At 36.8% G+C, this 21,594-nt stretch overlaps 1 pseudogene across 1 annotated transcript; it reads left to right on the plus strand.

The window, feature by feature from the left end:
- Positions 1-2,043: 2,043 nt before the first annotated feature.
- On the plus strand, positions 2,044-4,465 carry LOC311593254 (ubiquitin carboxyl-terminal hydrolase 5-like; annotated as a pseudogene). The gene is made up of 2 exons: positions 2,044-2,432; positions 2,486-4,465. The product of its transcript is annotated as a ubiquitin carboxyl-terminal hydrolase 5-like (transcript).
- Positions 4,466-21,594: the final 17,129 nt, after the last annotated feature.

The raw sequence follows: 21,594 nt of genomic DNA on the forward strand, positions 1-21,594 counted from the left end.
AAGGTACAGGGATCGGATGGGGGTTTGAAGGAAGTGTTTCAACATTTGTAAGTGTCTCAAGGAGAGTCATGTCTGCTCTGAATCTTTAACGCAAAGGAAACAACCATTAGGAATATGTTTTTCTATGAAACCTTTTATTGGAAAATTTCACAAATATGTTTGCATTTTGAAAAGTTTTATACCATTTTATTGGTGTCATGACCATTATTAAGATTTACTAATTGTAAAACTGAATGACATTTTTACATATGTATATGTACTGCTGTCGGGAGCCACTCTCCCTTCTACTATTTCAAGCATTCTGCTTTCCTCCTCTCCTCCTCGTACATTTCCTGAGGGGAATATCTCTAATTTTTGGTTAACACATAGAGAAGAGAAGAGGATCTTATTCTATTAACCTCTCTTGTTTTCCCCCTTCTCTTTTTCACTGGCCTCTGCTCTCGGCATGGTTCCGTTTCTTCCTTTATCCCATTGTGTGTATTGAGTGGACAAGTATTTGCTCCTGAAATACAAATGTGTGTGGAGGCCAGAGGATGGCTTTCTTCCTTAATCACTTTGTACTTTAGTTTCTTTCTTTCTGTCTTTTTTTTTTTTCGACTATAAAATAACATATTTTATTTTATGGACAAGAGAAAAGCTTAGTTAGGCCAGTTGTTCTAGCTTTATACATAGTTTTCTTTCTGTGAATGTGATTGTATCAGTGCATGTGTCTGAGTGTGTGTGTGTGTATGTGTGTATGTGTCTGTGTGTTTGTGTGTGTGTATGTATGTGTGTATGTGTCTGTGTGCTTGTGTATGTGTGTTTGAATGCATGTGTGTCTGTGCCCACGCACACTTATGTCTGCGCTTATATGTGGGTTTGTGCGTTTGAACATGTGAAGCTATTCTTTTTTTAAAAAAATGCATTTATTTACTTTACATCCTGGTCTTTGACATTCCCTCCTCTCCTCCCAGTCTCACTCTCCCTCTCTTTTCCTCCCTAACCCCATTCCTTCAAAAAGGTGGAGACACCTGCCCACCCACCATAGTTTATCAAGTTTTATCAGGACTGAGTTCATCCTCTTTCCCTGTGGCCTGGCAAGGCAATCCCACCAAGGGGAAGTGATCAAAAGGCAGGCAACAGAATCCATGTCAGAGACAGCACAGCCCTCACTCCTCGTTCTAGAGGACCCACATGAAGCTGGAGCAGCCCATTGGCTACATCTGTGTAGAGGACCTAGGTCCGGTCCATGCATGGTCCTCGGTCTATAATTCATTTTCTAAGAGAGGATAGTGATTTGGCTAGATTGGCTGGCTAGCAAGCCCCAGGGATCCTTCTGTCTCTACCTCCCCAGAGTTGTGATTCCTGCCACACTTGTTTTGTACTAGTGTGCAAGTACTTTACTGATTGAGTCATCAGACCCCTTGTTCTACTTTTATGTAAACACTTATAGGAGAGATAGTCTGATATATGTTTTTCTGAGTCAGTAATATTTTACTTAAAATGATTATCTCCAGGTTTGTCCATATTCTGTTAATACCACAATTTATATTTTCAGAAAATATTCTGTAGGTAACATTTTTTATTCATTCATCTGTTGATAGATGCCTAGGCTGAGTCTTCCACGCCCCCCCCCCCATTTTTTTAAACACTGAACAGTGCAGCAATAAACATTGATTTTCAGATATTTGTATTAGAACCCGTCATGTATATCAGAAGTGGGTTTGTCTAGAGAAAGAAACATTAAAATGTTTTAGTATATACAAGGAGAATGACTAAAGAGAATTTTAGAAACAGGTGGTAGTGACTAAAGGTGTGGGGATATAAGAGAAGAAGAAGGAATATTATCAAGAAAATATTAGTATGTATAATATTTTGTATTTTAGTTTTCTATATAAATGAAGTAGGATGAAATGACATAATGGAGACTCAGTTTTCCACGCGTCATTGGAACATTTCAAAGCACGTGTAAATATGTCTGTGGAAATTTCAAATAAAAATTTCTATAGACAACACTGAGGGACAGTGGGAGTTATTGTGTGAAGAGATGCTGCTACTGGCGTCATGGAGGAGCACAGTGAAGAGGCCCTTGTGTAAGTGTTACCAACATTCTGTTTCCCCAAGGTGGGAGACCAGGTCTACAAGGACGAGTGTACTTTCTCCTTCAATGCATTAGAGTCTGAGGCTGGGGTCTACATCTGCATGAACACATTCCTGGCATTTGGAAAACAGTATATGGAGAGATATTTCAACAATACAGGTCAACGTTTCTACCTGCACCTCCAGAGGACCCATCAGCCAAAAGAATAGATACTAGTGCAGGCAATGGAATCCCATCTCGTAAGAAGCCCACTTGGCTGGCAGTTGGTGTTGAAGGTGGGTTGAACTTCAATGATTACCAGTAGATTGCCCAGCATGGGTTGTGGGAGATTTCAGACATTCTCAGAAATCAGGTAAACAGTGCAGTGGACCAGTGCTCTCACATGATTCAACCTCTCACAGGTAGGAGGTACAGGCTTGGGATGGGGAAGTCCGTCGGGTGTACAAGCATGCCTTCAGACTCAAGCAGCTGGGCAATGCTGCTTGTATCCCTCCTTGTGGCTGCAAGTGCTCCAAATGTGACATGAGAGAGAACCTGTGGCTCAACCTGATAGATGGTTCCATCCTCTGTGGCTAATGTGACTTTGATGGAAATCAGGGGCAACAACCATGCTGTGGAGCATTACAGGGAAACCAGCTGTCCCTTAGCTGTTATGCTGGGTGCCATCATGCCAGGTGGAGCTGATGTGTATTCTTATGAGGATGGCATAGTTCTTAACCCTAGTGTGGCAGAGCACTTGTCTCACTTAGCATTGACATGCTGAAGATGCAGAAGACAGATAATACAATGACTGAGCTGAAGACAGACATGAGCTAGCAGATCAGTAAGTGGCAGCTGATCTAGGAGTCAGGTGTGACACTCAAGACTCTGTTTGGGTCTGGTTACAGGGGCATTGAGAACCTGGGTAACAGCTGCTACCTCAACTCCATGGTCCAGGTGCTCCTCAACATTCCTGACTTTGAGAGGAAGTATGTGGACAAATTGAAGACTATCTTCCAGAATGCCCCAATAGACCTTACCCAAGACTTCAGAACCCTGGTGGCCACGCTAGGCCATGGCCTTCTCTCTGGAGAATATTCCAAGCCAGCAATGGAGCCAGGTGATGTGGAGCAGATACAGAATGGATTTCAAAATGTAATTACCCCTTGACTGTTCAAGGCCCTCCCACATTGGTAAGGGCTACTCTGAGTTCTCCACCAATCAGCAGCAGGATGCACAGGAATTCTTCCATTACCTTCTCAATATGGTGTAGAGGAATAGCCGCAGTTCTGAAATTCCAGATGAATTGTTCTGCTTCTTGGTGGAAGACAAGATCAAATGCCTGGACACAGAGAAGGTTAAGTACACTCGACGAGCTGACTACACCATGCAGTTGTTGGCGCCCATGGGTGCAGCCCTTAACAAAGAGGAGCTTCTAGAGTATACAAAGAAAAATTGGTAAGCCGAAGAGGAGAAAATGCCGCTGCTAGACTGGGTTGGGCCTAGCTGCCCTTCAGCTCCTGCCTGGAAATTTATGGTGCCCCTGAGCAGGTGAGTGACTTCAGGAGCACATCCCTACAGGCAAAATCAGTAGCTGTCAGGACCACATGGTTTGCCTCCTTCCCTGATAACCTGGTCATCCAGATCAAGAAGTTCACCTTTGCCTTCGACTGGGTGCCAGAAAGCTGAATGTGTCCATTAAGATGAGAGAGGAGCTGGATGAGGGGCACGTGGCTACAGCTGGAAGAGGATGAGATACCTGACACTACCCGACTCCTGGTTGCTCTGATAGTGCCCAAAGCACCCATGTTGGATGAAACAGTCATCATACAGTTGGTGGAAATGGGCTTCCTTGTGGATGCCTGGTGGAAATCTGTCCACTACCCAGAAAACAGTGGTACTGAGGCAGCCATGAACATGGGTCATGTCACATATGGATGATGCAGATTTTTCAAATGCCCTCATCCTGCCCTGCTCCAGTGAGCCTGGCTCCACAAGTGCAGCAGCTGATCCTCCACCAGAGGACTGTGGGAATCTCAAGGGACCAGGCCCTGTAATCTCTAAGGGCCACAAACAATAGCTTAGAGCAGGCTTTAGACTGGATCTTCGGTCACATTGATGACCTAGATTCAGAAGCTGCTATGGACCTCTCAGAGGCATGCTCAGCTGCTGACTCCATCTCTGAATCTGTACCAGTCAGACTTACTGTTCAGGATGGTTTGGGAAAGTATCAACTCTTTGCCTTCATTAATCACATGGCTGCTTCCACTGTGTGTGTTCACCATGTCTGCCACATCAAGAAAGAAGGCAAATGAGTGATATACAATGACTGGAAAGTGTGAGCCTCTAGAAAAGTCACCCAAAGATCTGAGGTACATCTACTTATACCAGAGAGTGTTCAGCTAAGAGCCTGCCCTCAACCTTTACCACTTCGGGCAGGAGACAGACCATCTGTCAGGAGAGACATAGATTCAGGGTTGGACTTTAGTCCCCTGCTCTATACCCTTTTTCTTTTTGTCCCCAACAGCAAGAACGAGCTGGTGGCCATAGAAGAATGGCCAAGCAAAGAGGTTGGGTGTACAGTAGACATTGGGGATAGAACAGGAGTGAGAAAGGAAGGGGCCAGCTGCCTGTAGACAATGAGACCTCGCTGTTTCCTTCCCTTGGCCCTGGAATTGCTTTGCTTCTCTGTGATGGCCCAACCTGTGGAGTGGAGTGGAAAGTCCGCTGTGTGCGTAGGTGTGACTCTATGCATCTTTCCAGGGGAGGGAGCAACTGTGCCTCTCCTTCCCTTATGTGTTTGCTCTCTTGTGGCGGGGCAAAGGAAGATATGAGGGAAATAGAGACATATCCTCCCCACCCTTTTTCCTTCTAGCTCACATCCTATTCTGTCTTTTCTTTTCAGGCCTCTGGAAAAATTCCAAAATATATGATGTGAATAGAAGTACAGTGACAGAAAATTTTTTAAAAACGAATGAAAGAAAAGATATTCCTAAAGTTTGCTTTCTCTGGGTTTATGATTCTGAGACGACAAAATTTTCCTTCCCGTAGATAGTAAGAGAAAAAACCGACAAATGGAAAAGAGAGAACAATAGAAATCAATGACCTATTTAATTATTCTCAATCATTAACATGCCAGTAATAAGGCATAAACCACTTAAGTACAACAATAGAAAGACAGTGTGGCTGGCAAAACTAATTTTAGAAAAACATATTGTAACTTATATAACAATACAGGAAAGTTGGATTGTTGAACAAAAATGGTGGAAAACATCATATAAACATTGGTCAAGAGGGTGCTCTTAAACTAAATAATATGAACTTCAGAGTAAAGAAAATTGTCAAAGGAAAATTACATAAAATGATAAAAGAGTCAGTACACCGTAAAAATTGTAACCCTCAATGTGTAAGCACTATGAAGTGTAAACAATGTGAGGAAAAAGTTAATTGAATTGAGAGAAAAATGTATAAAGTCTCAATCATAGTTAAGGATTGCAATATCATGCTAACAACTGGACATAACATAACATAAAACAACTGGGCATAACATAAAAAACAGAACAGAAATTAACATCATCAAGCAATAGTGTATAAGTACTGCACTACTGCCTCCAAGACAAATGTAAACACATGTAAATATTCTCAAAAAGATATAACAAGATATCCTTTATATCAGTTCACACAAGTCTTAATATATTCAAAATGACTAAAATCAAACCAGCATCAGTTAGATGGCTAAGCAGGTAAAGATGCTTGCCTCCAAGCCTGATAACCTGAGTTCTACACCTATATATCACAGGTAGAAGGAAAGAAACAATTCCCATGATTCTCTGATCTTCACTCATATCTTGTGGCATGTGCATGCACATTCATGTACACAGGAAGTGGAGGAGGAAGAGAATCACAGAGACTAAGTAAAAATAATAAAAATCATAGCAAAGGAGTTGTGTGAATAAGTTGAAATCAAGTTAGAAATAAACAACACAAAGAATTTAGAAAAATGGGCAAGTACAAAGCAAATAGTAAACACACTAGTTCAAAGAAGCAACCAACCATTTGTTAAAGCACAAAAGACAGAAAAAGAAATAAAATGGAGGACATCAATATTATTGAAAACAGATATTTCTGGGAGGGGAATTATAGAATACAGAATGTATGCATTAGAAAAAAATGCCCACTTCTAGAAAAAAAAAAAAACACAGCAAAATCAACCCAAACCAATAAGGTGAAATATACTGAAGAGATGAGAACAAAATTTGTTGAGTGAATAGCCTGGTCACTGCAAAGAAAGGTTGCAAATAACCACATTCCTCTTTGATGTTATTAACCAAATTGTTGGATATCTATTAGTATAAATGAAGAAAATAAAAAAAGGAGAAGGAACAGTTACCAAAACTCAGTAGGAAATTTCATATTTGACTTATAAACATGAAGAGGAATGAAGGGAAAACACAAGGATTCTAAATATGTAATTGAAATCTTAGATTAAATAAACCACATGCTCTAAATTACCAATCAGCATAAAGCAAAATGCAGAAATTTCAAGCATTAATGAAAGTGCATTCACAATTTGAAAATCTATAAAAGGAATCCTCAGTTTTAAATGGACTAAACTGCATCTTTAACTGAATATTTAGAGTCATCACCAATTTTGTATAATCACTTCTAGAAATACATACTTGTCTAGGTCACTTTTTGAAATTCCTGAACTTGATAAAAATAAACTGTTGATAGAAGAGGAAAATTATTGAAATATGTTACTTATACATATAGACACATTATTCAGTAAAATATAATGGAATAGAATTTTACATCAAAGGAAAATAATGAACATAGACAACAGAGATTTATTCTAAGATGTATGTGGCTTATTTAACAGACAATGTAAATCTATACTATCTACTATGTTAGTGAGCTCAAGGGGAACAACAAAATATGGGTGTCAATCTATTAGAAACTTAAACAACTGTCAACACTAAAAATATTACAAAATCTCTAAAATAAAAATGAGAGGGGAAATTACTCAACATTGTGAACATCTAGGCTAGATTCATTTCCTGAAAATTCTGAATAGTATAGGAATTAAAAATAGTGAAAGAAAAACCTATGCATACTTCCAAATTCTTATACTGGAGCAGTAAATGAACAAATAAGACAAGGATTAAAAAAAATAGGCAATCTATTATCCCTTTATCTTTGAATGACATCAACTAAATGCTACAAAATATGGATCAATACAGGGAATACAAAGATGAAAATTAAACATGTGTACCAGATGCTGTTCTTTGTTGGCATTACAGTGAAGTCTGCAATGAGATATAAGTACCAACCCTTCAGTCTGGAAAATTTTATAGCAATAAATGGTAAGAAGCTATCCAGAAGAACTGTACCAGCCCCTTTTTACTGCTTAGAGTATAAAAATGGGGACATTTGGCACTTTCCTCTTAAAAATCAACAAACAAACAACAGAAAACCCCACGCACAATCACTATGACAATTGCATTCAGAAATCTCTATTCCAAAGAAAAAAAACTTTATGTTCATATGTAAAATCTTGGGGAAAAAAGATTTACAGAAGCTTTAGTCACAATGTAAATAAAGGAAAGAAACCATGGATTCTTCCTTTGTTTTGTTTTGTTTTTTCAACACAGCACTAGCTGTCCTAGAACTCACTTTGTAGACCATGCTGGCCTAGAACTCAGGGTCAACATGCATGAAAAGCATGTACATCACAGGTTGACCATAGGAATTAAAAGAAAAGTGCTTCTAACTGTAAAATAGGGAAGAATTTACAGAGAATTCTGAATGAAAAAGACTATAACAAAACTTGGTGTCTTTCACATAAGATTACTGAAATGGGCTGGGAAGATGAAAGTTAAGAGCATTGTCTGTTCTTCCAAAGGTCTTGAGTTCAATTCTCAGCAACCACATGGTTGATCACAATCATCTATAATGAGATATCATGCCTTCTTCTGGCATGCAGGCACACATGGGAGAAAAATACTATATAAATAATAAATAAATATATACATAAATACATAAATAAATAAATCTTTTAAAAAAGAGTATTGAAAGGATGATATTGAAGAGTGGAGGGCAGAGCAGTGAGTTTCAAAGCTTACTGTGTGGTGAGGATGAAGCAACAATAGTGGAATATCATTATTTTGGAGTATGGGATATTATTTTTATCAGAATTTGGGTTAATCAAATTATGGTATATTAAAGAGAAGACAAAAGTTACAACATTCTTTTTGTGCTAACAAGACATTGACAGAATAATTTTTATCATATAAATTTTAATACCTGGTCTTGTCTATAATTTTGATTATAAACTTAACTGAGTTGCTGTCACCTAATTCTAATTGGTATAAAATCATTATGGAAAAAATTCATTCTCATTAAACATTGGGACATCTGCACATTTTCAAAACAGAAACATGATGTGTACACTATGCTTAGTAAATACTAGTCAGTGCAAGTAGTAGATAAGTTTGGACATGCAGTAAATATTTGCTGTAGGAAGTAAATCAATTTGCATATCTAGAATTCTTTTGAGAAAAAAAAAGTAGCAATGATTCATGAAAAACATCTTTCCAACCAAGTTATAATACATAAAACACTAGAGCATCATATTGTAATCAGTGAACACCCTAAAAACATCTATGTGTATCACATGAAGATTAAAATTTCTTTTTAAACATATGCATAGTAATTTTCCCCACAGTTTGAGTTTAAATTAATTCACTGCAATCCACATTAGTCATGATTTTAAATGTACTGCCTTTGCGTTTCAAGAGTAATGTTATTGATAGAACAGAAACTCTTCTATGGATACTTGAAACACAATATGGCATTCAGCACCTCCAAAATGACCCTTTTGTCTCTGACCAAGTTGCATGCTAAAGAAAATTAAAGCAAAAATTTAAGTGGATCATTCAACAAGCAAAGTGATTTGATGGGTCTCGCATTTTGGGTCAGCTCAGTTATACATACTGAAGACTATAAGACAATAGGAAAGCTGCTTGCATTTTAGCATTGTTGAAATATTCTCCTTTTCTTTTATGGAAGCCTAGAGAAAATTATGCCCTTGTCCTGTGTAATAGTGCTTGTAAAAATGAAATAGTATCATTGGATCAAAACAGGGTGCCAAACTTCTTAGGTTTTTTTTTCTTCTTCTGTTTTCTCTATGAAGCATAAGTAATTGTGTTCTGTTTATTCTTTGCCTATTCTAAGAAACTTATTCTGAAGGTAATCATACAAAATGCCGGAATGGAAAATAAGAGGTATTTTTTAAACTAGGTGCTATTTAATTAAATATAAAAAGCTAATTTAAAATAATACTATGCTCACAATAATGAGGCGGCCCTGATGGAAGACCACTAGAATGCTTTTAGCACACATCTTAGAATCTGGCCCTTATAAAGAATAGCTGTCTTTTCATAAATCATGCGACATCAATGCCAGCCTGTGCTGCAAGACATACTTAGCATCATTAGAACTCCCATCTACTCATTTCTCGTTTATTGGTTAGAATAGGATAAAATGACTGAAACCAAGGACTCCTTTTTGATAAAAAAAAACTTTAAAATACATAGGAATCATAACGAAACATTATAATATCAAATTGTGTCTTTTGTATTACTTGAGTGGCTAAAATTGTTGTCCTTTAGAGTCCCTCTCATTAAGCTATTAGCTGAAATTGCAGGAACAAGAAAATAAAACATTATAGGTACTGAACAGTGTAGATAAAAATTATCTAAATAAGAGTAAATTCATAATTTTCTTCAAAATCAAATTCCTTCCCTTTGCCCAATCTTGTTCCTTCCCCTTCGTCCTTCTTTACAGTTATAGTTTTTAGTGTAGCAACAGATCTGCATCCTTGTATGATGTTGTCTTAGATGCTCATTATATTTAACAAATCTTTTCTTATTCACTATTATTTATTAAATTACTGGTCTTTCTTCTGTAAGTCTATCCTTCAGTAATCAACAGTAACCCAATAATTGAGCTATGATCACTCAATTAACGGGATGTTTTTTGGAGTCATTGTTGTAACTGAGGAGCAGTGTCCTAAAACTTCTACAATACAAAGGTAAGCTTTAACATTTCAATGGAATGCATTAAAAAATCCAAAATCCTTGTTTTATTTGTTGTCCTTTAAGACTTCTCATTGCATTTGTGCTAAAGAGCCTATGAAGTAGGCCACATTGCCACATCTTTACTATTTCATAGGATTAGTCAAAATCTCTGCATGGAAAGAAAAAAATAATACAAATAATGTAATCTTTTCTCAAGAGATGTGCACAAAATTGCTTGAAGTAATTTTTTAGCCATGTGATGTAAGAACAATGAATTTAAAAGAATGATACACTGCCCACTTTTCAATTGCTGTTATATTTCATCCAAACTATTTCAAATCTCCTATTTAACTTCTTGAATAAAAAATTAAAGCTAAAAGCAGGTCTAGTGCAGGGGAAGAGCTGTAGCAGGACGAAGAGAGGCCAGTAGGCTCTATTTTTGAAGTAGCCTTTTATTTCTGCATCTCTGATATCCAAGGCACAGCTTTCAAAAACACATCTCTTGTGACTAGGTTGCTTTTATCTTCCCTGTGTTATCAAAGAAGTTAAATGGAAGGTATTCTGAAACTCCAATTTAGCTTTTATTTTTCAATAAAAAATGACAGCCTGAAAAACAGTGTAGCCACAGGAGAGAGAGGGCAACCTGCACAGAAGGGTAAAGGCCCGCTGAGCCAGACTACAAAGTGTTCAGAGAGCAGACTTACAGGGCTTCCTAAATACCTGGGAGAAACACTGTAACAGGAGAGCCAATAATAGTCCTCAACCTTCCATTCGCCAGAGCACTTTCTCTTATCCCGAAATCTTATTTACTATTACAATATCATTCTTGAATAGTCTAATACTGGTGTTTTAGTTTTGTATTTCTTTTTACCAAAACTTAATTTTATATATTTTTTAAAAATAAATTTTATCAGTTAAAAACAAACTTGCATATCATACCCAAGGTCTATATAAGATAGAACAAGGCATGTCATTCTTAAAGGCATTAATTTCATGCCTTACAAAACTGACTGGAGATTGAGTGTAAAAGCTATTCAAGAGCTGTAGAACCTTGTCTAACACAAGACATATAAAAATACGTGTTTTAGTTAGGGTTTATATTGCTAAGATGAAACATCATGGCCAAAACAATGTGGGGAGGGAATGGTTTATTTGGCCTATTGGTTTATATACTATAATCAACTGAAAGAGGCCAAGACAGGAACTCAAACAGGGCAGGAACCTGAAGGCAGGAATTGATGCAGAGGTCATGGAGAAAGCCTCTTAGTGGCTTGATCCTCATGGCTTGCTTAACCTTCTTTCTTATAGATACAAGAGCATCAGCCCAAGGATGGTACCACCCACAGTAGGGTTGGCCCTCCCTCATCAATCACTCATTATGATAAAGCCCTATAGGATTGCCTACAGCCTAATTTTATGGGGCTATTTTGTCAATTGGAATTCCTTCCTCTCTGATGACTTCAGCATGTGTCAAGTTGACATTAAAACAAACCAGCACAAAACATGTTTTCTTGTAATACATATATATTTTTATTTAGGTAGATGTGGTCTATATATACTCCATTTGAACAGATGCCCAAAGAAACCAAAATGGGGCAGAGGACTTATTTATCACTGGAGTTGGAGTTACAGGTGTTTGTAAACTGTCTGAAATACACACTTGGAATCAAACTGTAATCCTCTAGAAGAACAGCAAGAACACTTAAAAGATGAGACATTTATCATCTCTCCAAAGTAATTTAAAAATATCTTTTGCATGTTTTTAACAGTGAGTGTTTCTGTGTATATGTCTGCACATCTGTGTATGGTGCACACATGAAGGTTAGAGGGCAGCATTGGGTGTTGGTACTTGCTTTTACTTTGCTTAAGACTGGATTTCTTTTTGGATAAATGGGCCACAAACATCTTGAATTTGCCCGGTAGACATACAAAGGCTGAGATTATCAGTTCATGCTATCATGTTGAGATTTACTAAGTTCTGAGTATCTGAACTCAGATTCCCATGCCCTTCTCACTAGCAAGCACTTTAATCCACACATCCTTTTAAGTCAAATTGGTAACCCCTCACAGTGTGCCTTTATGTAATAATGACAAATTTGTATAAATCTAAGTTGTGAACATAAACTGACTCCAGAAGTTAAATTCTGCCACATTTAGAAAATACTTAGGTCTGACTGAGTTCTAAAACCATTGAATAATTTTAAAGCTTTGCCTTCCTATCATCTTTGTTATTAAGTAGATAGTTTATCGTGTCACCCTATTCATAATAGGTGGAAGTAATCATGGCCTTCTTCCAAAGTATTAGTAAAAGTGGCATCTGTACACAGTGCTGCTATAAACTGGTTGGAGGAAATAAATGGTATATGAGGCAGGCAGACCACCACACCAACAATATCAAGAGAGTAATGGCCTGTAGACTTCTCCCTTCCAGTGCCACGTTCCATGAGGGGACGTTCTGAATGTTCTTACAGAATTGTCCCCTGGACTTGGAGAGAGATTTTATGAACTGAGCAAAAGTTGAGTGGCTCTGAGTTTGACATGCGATCTCATCTAATATTCATGGTCTTTTTAGTTTGAAAAGTCAAGTTAAAATATTAGTGATGATTGTATTTAGACAAGAAGTATACAAGTTTCTCAGTTTTCTTGTTACTATGTCACCAGACAGTGCTAGCAAATGTAAGCACATTTCCAATTTTCAGCCAAAGAATTCCAATGAGTCTTATCCATCAGCTAATATATTCCCCTATGCACCTGCTGCACAAGTCCCTGTAGTGGAAGCATTGAGTCAAAAGTGCCAGGTTTCTAATTTGGAGTTGAGTTCTATATTGAGAAAGAAACCATTTTTTTTCTTCTTCAGAGGGAATGGCACTTGCTCTGGGTTTAATTATCACATTTTGAAACATGTATTGGTTGCACTTCATTTTTCTCAGAGCATCTTCTATGTCACCATCATCTCCTTCCACTGTCCTGTCTCTGTTCCCCTTCCTCCACCTGGCCAGAACTCCTCCTTTTGTTTTCTATATAGACAGAGACAGAGATAGAGACAGAGAGAGGAAAGAGAGTGACAGAGAGACAAAGACAGAGGGACAGAGCGACACAGAGAGGGACAGAGACAGAGAAACAGACAGATTTAAATATCAGAGTCCAAGACAGAGCCCAGACAGAATATGCAATATTTTGTCAGCCTTTCTAACCCTCTATTATACACTCATGGTACTTGTTTCCTTAACATGTTCTTTCATGTCCACAATCCCTATTTTATTTTATATCCTATGGAGTTTATGTTTTATGTGATAAAACACTTAACATCTGTCTTTCTGGTTCTGGATTATTTTGCTTCACAGGCTTTCCACTCTTTTTTTATACAAACAATGTATTTTTTTTCTCTTTAGCAGCTAGATACAAGTCTCCCCCTCGTCTCTTCTCTCTCTCTCTCTCTCTCTCTCTCTCTCTCTCTCTCTCTCTCTCTCTCTCGTGTGTGTGTGTGTGTGTGTGTGTGCGTGTGTGTGTGTGTGTGTGTGTGAGAGACAGAGACAGAGACAGAGACAGAGACAGAGACAGAGACAGAGACAGAGACAGAGAAAGACAGACAGAGAGAAAGACAGACAGACAGGCTGTGTGTGTGTGTCTGTGTCTCTGTGTGTGTGTGTGTGTGTGCGCGTGCACACGCGCATGCCACATTCTGTATCTGTTCACCTGTGGATGGACCTTGAAGTCTTGGTGTTGTGAAGGATGCAGCCTTAAACATCATTGTTCAAGTAAGGTGTGGTGTACTCATTTACACAGCAACTTGTGTGTACCTAGAAATAGTCTGCCTCCATTACATGGAAGTTACATTTATTTTCGCTACTTTTTATGATATATACATTCCTGTTTAACCTGGTATCACTGTCAATATTTAATCTATTGCCTAACTATAAATCACATTTCATATGTGTGTCCTTAATGTGTGAGTAAATAGATAATTTTTTATATATTACTGTTTGGAAAATATGAACAAAATTATGCATATATTCCTAGTAAAATAAACTTCACTATTCTTTGAAATGGCCATGTGAAGATACAAACTTTAAATTCATAAATTATGTTTCATCAAACAACTATGAAGCCATAATATAATTTATTTTTTAAAAGCCTTTGATATACTGTTGCATTATGATGACTGTCTAAAGTTAAACAAAACAGGCATACCAGATGCATGATTTAACTTGCATTAAAGCAGCCAGATTAACTTAACACTCCAGGGTTCTCAATGAAGGAAGCCAGCTGCTTTATTCAAAAAGATTCCTGGAAGTGACAATGAGTTTTTTTATTCCTATATTGGATCTCAATTTTTAAAATTGTTTAATTAAGAGATTGATGTCTTTTTGTCTATTTTGAGTTTAGAGAATGAATGTTTCCTAAGAGAAGTGATAAAACCAGAGATGACAATTAAAGAACAGATGACTCTGTCAACTGAAAAGATGTCATTACTTAATCAGAAAGAATCACTATTTTGGGGGTAATGTATATTGATGACCCTTTCTTATATGTTAAAAATGTTTAGATTTCAACCCAGTATACTCCCACTGCCCAAGGAAGAGGAAGAAATGGGGCTATTGCCCAAGTGATTCAGAGTGACTCTTTGTGAGAATTTTCAGGGAAAAAAATTGATTTTTTTTCTCTTTTGGATAATTTTAGAGAAATGGTGTTGTAGCTAGTTGGACACATCCCAGAGTCCTCTCTAAGTAAATATTAGCCATTAAAATCTTTCATATATGTGTTTAGAGCTTAAATTTTAGATTCCTGGGACAGTTGAATTTTAGTTACAAAAACAATATAAAATTATTGGAAAAGAGGGAAAACCTCAATCTCATAATCACATGCAATGAATTAAAGGTATCTACATGCAAACACTCGTATCCTCTTCCTAGAGTTAGCCAGTGTTAACATTTTTGGTCTAATTCCTAGATATATGGCAGTGTGCATTCTTATACAACATATCTATATTATTGTATGTAGTCCATATTTCATACATAAAAGTGGTTAGATTCTTCAAGTAACTATGAATTATTTATATTTCAGAGTTTAAGAAAAATATTAGAATTATCTATCATGATACATTTTATTTGGTATTTTTGATACCTCCTCAGTGCATTATGCCGCCTGAATAAAAATTACGTTTGGGATAGACTCACCATATAAGGGTACCAGTATTCTAATACATATCCTGTGCAGCAGACTTGGGCTGAAAACTCTATATTTTAACTGGAAAGCTAAAGTTCAAGTTAAAGTTGGGTGTCATTTTATATGGTAATTGATAAATTATTGTATATAAATGCATATTTTTAGCTACTCAGTCCCTTGACATTTTATCAGAAAGCAACTTACTCAGATGGTTACTATGCTGTGGAGTTTGGAGTTTATGGTCTAGGTCAAAAATTAGAGTGTAGAGGCATAAATTTTAAGCAAAGTTGCCCCATCTTGAGAAATCAATAAAAGTAGTGTGATGTACATGAAGGTATTTTAGTTGGATTCCAACCTTTTGGTTGATCTATTAACAGGCATCTAGTGTCAACATTAATATTCAAATATGTAATATGAGAAGCAGTTCAGAGATATCAGGCACCTCAATTATCCTCAACTACCAAGACAAGGATCTAATGACAGTTCTTCAAAATTACTAGGAAATGAATCTCAAACCAGCTTCAAATTTCACTCTCATATTTTCCTTAAACACCAGGTCAGACACAGCTTAGCATTTAATCACAAAAAAGAAATTGTCATAAGCCAAAGAATACAACAAATCCAATAAAGGATTCTGTGATTTACGCTGAAAGTATTCTTTAAGTAGCTGAAAATAATCTGTTTGGTTTGCATATTATGAGTGGCTGTATCTTCAAACCACTAGTGTTTTGTGTTTTAAAAACTAACTCTAAACTTCCAGGTAGCAATTAGTGTGCGAGCAATACATTGATGTAGTATCACTCTTTCTATTCTCTTATTTCAAGTTAAATTGTTTGTGATACATCTTCTTCTTTATCTGCACCCATTTTTCCTCATTTCCCTTGGAATCACTGTAATTTTTTGTCATTTGCAGATTATTCTAAATTATGCCATCATTTACAAATTCTTTCTATTTAAAAACATAATTCTGATTAGAAGCTCCATGTCATCTTCTACAAATTATTGCAGCCATGACATTTAAAAGTACATTTATCCCTGCACTGGAGATTTTGCTGTCTACATGCATAGGCAGCTGTTAGTCACTATGCTCAGCCTTCTTGTTCATTGTTTTACTCCTTCTTAATTAGAACTCACTAGAATTTTTTATAATTTTTGATGCCTTACACTTTGATGCCATTTTAAACAAAGTGTTATATTGTCAGTCTCAAATCAAATTATTAAAAAACTTTATTTTTACCATTTCTATTTTTCAAAGACTGTCAAATTAAGTATAAAATAATGATAGCTGCAAATATATTCTAAGATTTTTTTTTACCATTTCTAAGTAAAGTAAGTATTTTATTTGATGTATATATTGTTATAACTAGAAACTAAATTTGTATGTACAAAAAATACAACCTTAAAATGTTAAGAATTCTCTTTCATATTGGTAGAATCTGGATTCCACTTTCTTATATTTTAAATTTTCTCTCTATTATCATGTATTTTAAAACAAACATGAAGCCATTTAAATTCATTAATACTTCACTTTCTGCTGTATGCTTAGAATAGTGACTTGCTCTATTCATCTGTGAATCACTACAATGAAGGCTGAAACCACACACAACATGCAGTACAGTGTCAGCATTGACATCACTGGACTGCACCATTAGGCTGTCTTCACCAATGTCACTTTACTACCACAATGGTCTCATCAACCTAAGTTTATTATTCCAGGAAACTATTTCAAAAGTTTCAAATCACTATATTCACTTAGGGGCTTCCAGGAAAACCCATTTAAATGAGCATTAGAATCTCAGACTTTTCAATAGATACCATCATGTGATTATGTAGTCCTCAAGGCTCTTTGTGAACTCTCACCTCAAAACCTTCCCTCTGCTGCATGCTTGAATGTAAACCATTATTGCACAATACTTTTTGCTTCTAGTCATCCTTTCTCCCATCCATCACTGAACTGAAAAGTTCTTCAGAAACTAGAGCAGAATTTCACACCTATTCTACAATTGACATCCTTCCTCTAAAAAAAGTAGCAGCCAGTGTCAAGCAATGCTTTCTATCAAGTTAGGAGACATTAACTTTATCTTATTAAAAAGTTCCATTGGTGAAATGTATTTTAGGATAAGCAGCATTTGAACCAATTTGGAATAGGACAGGTTTTCATAGACTAGATATGCAAGGAATATTTAATTGGGTTTATGTATCCAAGAATGTGGTGAATTCAACCAGTTTTAGATGGATAATAATTAGAGAAGAAGGCACATTGAAGCTATTCTGACTTATGCTGTGTAATTAGATGTACTGTGGTCTTATTTTTGTTGAACATCCAGGCATTTTCCATATATTTAGTCCCTGCCTGACACAGTATAACAGCTAGTTACACAACATTTGCAATATCTTAGGTATTGGAAGCAATCTAACATTGATAGAGGTATACGTGAAGATGTGTGTTGGTAATATATAACACGAAGTTCTATACAGTTATATGAAAATATAAATTTTTGGTCTTTGAGGGAATCACCTACAAATGAGGAGAGCTGGATGCGTTCTGATGAAATATTTATATATGGTAATTCATTCAGTTGTGATAGTCATAGTGTGTATATGAAGTGTGTATATGATTTTAAGCTGTGATTCTGTCCATGTCCAAATAATCATGGAATTTTAACAGCTGTACACACACACACACACAAAGAGAGAGAGAGAGAGAGAGAGAGAGAGAGAGAGAGAGAGAGAGAGAGAGAGAGAGCGAGAGAGAGACGTGTTGTAATGTTTGGTTTATACTTCCTTATGTATGTGGATGTGCTGGTTACTTTTTAGTGTATTTGACACAAGCTTGAGTCATCTTGGAAGAGGAAACATTAATTTAAGAATTACCTCCATCTAATAGCCTATAGGAAAATCTGTTGGATAATATTCCTGATAATGATTATGTGGGAGGACTCAGACCACTATGGCCATTACCATTCTTGGACAGGGTTTCTGAACGGCATTAGAAAGCAAGTATAGAAAGCCATGAAGAGCAAGCTAGTAATCAATGCCCTTCAATGGTCTCTGTTTAAATTCCTGCTTCTAGGTTCCTGAATAGAGCTTCTTTCATGGGTTCTTTCAGTGACTAACTATAACAAGGAACTCAAATTAAACCCTTTCCCCTCTTTTTTTTTTTTTTACTATGTCCTCAGCATATATTTTATTTTATTTTATTTTATTTTCCTTTCTTAATTTATTCTTGTTACATCTCAATGGTTATCCCATCCCTTGTATCCTCCCATTCTTCCCTCCCTCCCATTTTCCCCTTATTCCCCTCCCCTATGACTGTTCCTGAGGGGGATTACCTCCCCCTGTATATGCTCATAGGGTATCAAGTCTCTTCTTGGTAACCTGCTGTCCTTCCTCTGAGTGCCACCAGGTAGACAAGCTAATCCTCACAGTAAAATGTGGTAAATGAGTTCTGTGAAATACATCTACTAATTAGACAGTGAGAACTTGGTGAATATCAAGTCACTCTGAAGTGTCAGCTCACATGTATCTGTTAAGTGCATGGCCCTGTTGCTTTATCAACCTAGTTTACATTTAAAGCACATTATCCCACATCTGCAGAGCTATGCTCATGGTGTGAAGTGATGGATGATTATTAGCACATGTTGGAGCACAGTGGATTGAATCAACACATTGGGGCCAATGAGTTTCTGGGAATCTAGAATAGTCACTTGTCTGGATATTCTCATGTCACTTCTCAAAATCCTGGATTAAGTCTGATCATTGGAAATAGTAAAAATAGTAAAATAGTATCTCTATTTAATTTACTATAATATAATGGTTGGATCTTTGCAAGGCATCGGGAAGGATAAGAAAACAATATATATCGGTGACTACGAATATTTTAAATTCTGAACTGTTTTCAAGTATTTTGTTAAAAATTTTTTTTATCTATGATCATGAAAGAAATTGGTCTATTATTATCCTTTTGCAGGTATCTTTACCTGGTTATTGTATGAATATGAAAATGACTTCATGAAATGAATTTAGTAACATTCTTTCTCTTTCACTTTTGTGGAAGAAGAAATAGTACAAGGCTTTCCTTGAAAGTCTGGTAGAGTTTAGCATGAAAATCTGTTTATACCAGGGCTTTTCTTTAACAGGAGTTTTTTTTTTTCATTTTTAATTAATTTGTTCAGATTACATCTCAGTTGTTATCCCATCACTTTATCTTCCCATTCATCCCTCCCTCCTGCTTTCACCCTATTTCTCTCCCCTAGGTCTATGACTGAGGGGGACCTCCTCCCCCACTATATGGTCATAGGCTATCAAGCCTCATCTTGGTAGCCTGCTTATTCTTTCTCTGTGTGCTACCAGGCTTCTCCACCAAGGGGAAGTGGTCAAATATTGGGCACCAAGTTCATGTCAGAGTCAGTCCCCGCTATCCACTCAACTGTGGAGAATGTCCTGTCCATTGGATAGATCAGAGTAGAAGTTCGATGTTAGCTGCTTGTATTGTCCTTGTTTGGTGCAGTAGTTTGAGAAGACCAGTCTGGGCCCAGATCCACCCATCATGATGTCCTTCCCATAGGTTTCTAGGACCCGCTGGATCCTTCTATTTCTCTGTTCTCCTATATTTCTCTTACCTAGAGTCTCAATAGGATGTCCTCTCATCTATCTAAATCTCCTTGTAAGTGAAGACTTTCATGGGACATGCTTTTTGGGCTAGTGTCCAATTATAAGTAGTATATACCATGTGAGTTTTTCTGTTTCTGGGTTAACACACTCAGTATGATCATTTCTAGTTCCATCAATTTCTCCACAAAATTCAGAATTTCCTTGTTTTTAATAGCTGAATGGGATTCCATAGTGTAAATGTATCACAGTTTTGTTATCCATTCTGGAAGGCTGCTTCCAGGTTATGGCTGTTATGAATAAGGCTGCTATGAGCATGGTTGAGCATATGTCCTTGTTGTGTGGTGCAGTATATTCCAAGGAGTGGAATAGCTGGGTCTTGAGGAAGCCCTATTGCCGTTTTTCTGAGAAAGTACCAGATAGATTTCCAAAGTGATTGTACAAATTTGCATTCCCACCAGAAATGAAGGAGTGTTCCTCTTTCTCCACATCCTTACCAGCATGCGGTATCATTTGAGTTTTTGAGCTTAGCCATTCTAATGGGTGTAAGATGGAATCTCAGAGTAATTTTGATGTGCATTTCTCTGATGACTAAAGACGTTGAGCATTTATTTAATTGTAGCTCACCCATTCAATATTCCTTTATTGAGAAATCTCTTTTTAGTTCTGATGCCATTTCTTAATTGGTTTATTTGGTTTGGTGGTGTTTAATTTTATGAGTTCTTTACATATTGTGGATATTAGACCTTTGTCAGATGTAGGGTTGGTGAAGATCTTTTCCTAGTCTGTAGGCTGTCACTATGTTCTGTTGACAGGATCCTCTACTTTACAGATGCTTCTCAGCCTCATGAGGTCCCATTTATTAATTGTTGACATTAAAGCCTGGGCTGTTGCTGTTCTGTTCAGGAAGTTGTCTCCTGTGCCAATGTGTTCCAAGCTCTTCCTCACTTTTTCTTCTAACCCATTTAGCGTCTCTGGTACTATGTTGAGGTCTTTAATCTACTTGACTTGAGTTTTGTGCATGGTGATAAATATGGGTCTAATTGCATTTTTCTACATGTAGACATCCAATTAGACCAGCACCATTTGTTGAAGATGCTATCCTTTTTCTATGTAATAGTAAAAAATCAACTAGCCATATATGTGTGGATTGATTTCTGGGTCTTCAAATCGATCCATTGATCAACCAGCCTATTGCTTTGCCAGTACCATCCTATGTTAATTACTGTTGCTCTATAGTACAGCTTGAGATCAGGTATGGAGATTCTTCTGGAGAATGTTTTATTGTACAAGATTGCTTTAGCTATTCTGGTTTTCTTTTTTCCATATGAAGTTGAGAATTGATCTCTCAATGTCTTTAAAACATTGTGTAGGTATTCTGATAGGGATTGCATTGAATCAGTAAATTGCTTTTGGTAAGATGGCCAATTTTACTATGTTAATTCTCCTGATCCACAATCAAGGGAGATCTTTCCATCTTCTGAGGTCATCTTTAATCTCTTTCTTCAGATATTTGAAATTTTTTCAAACAAGTCCTTCACTTGCTCTGTTAGAGTTACTCATAAATATTTTATATTCCTTGTGGCTATCGTGAAGGATGTAATTTAGTTTCTTTAATTTCTTCCTCTGCATGTTTGTTATTTGTATATAGGAATGCTACTGACTTTTTCAAATTAATTT

The sequence above is a fragment of the Acomys minous genome, assembly GCF_964271855.1.
Source record: "Acomys minous genome assembly, chromosome: 1".
NCBI lineage: Eukaryota > Metazoa > Chordata > Mammalia > Rodentia > Muridae > Acomys > Acomys minous.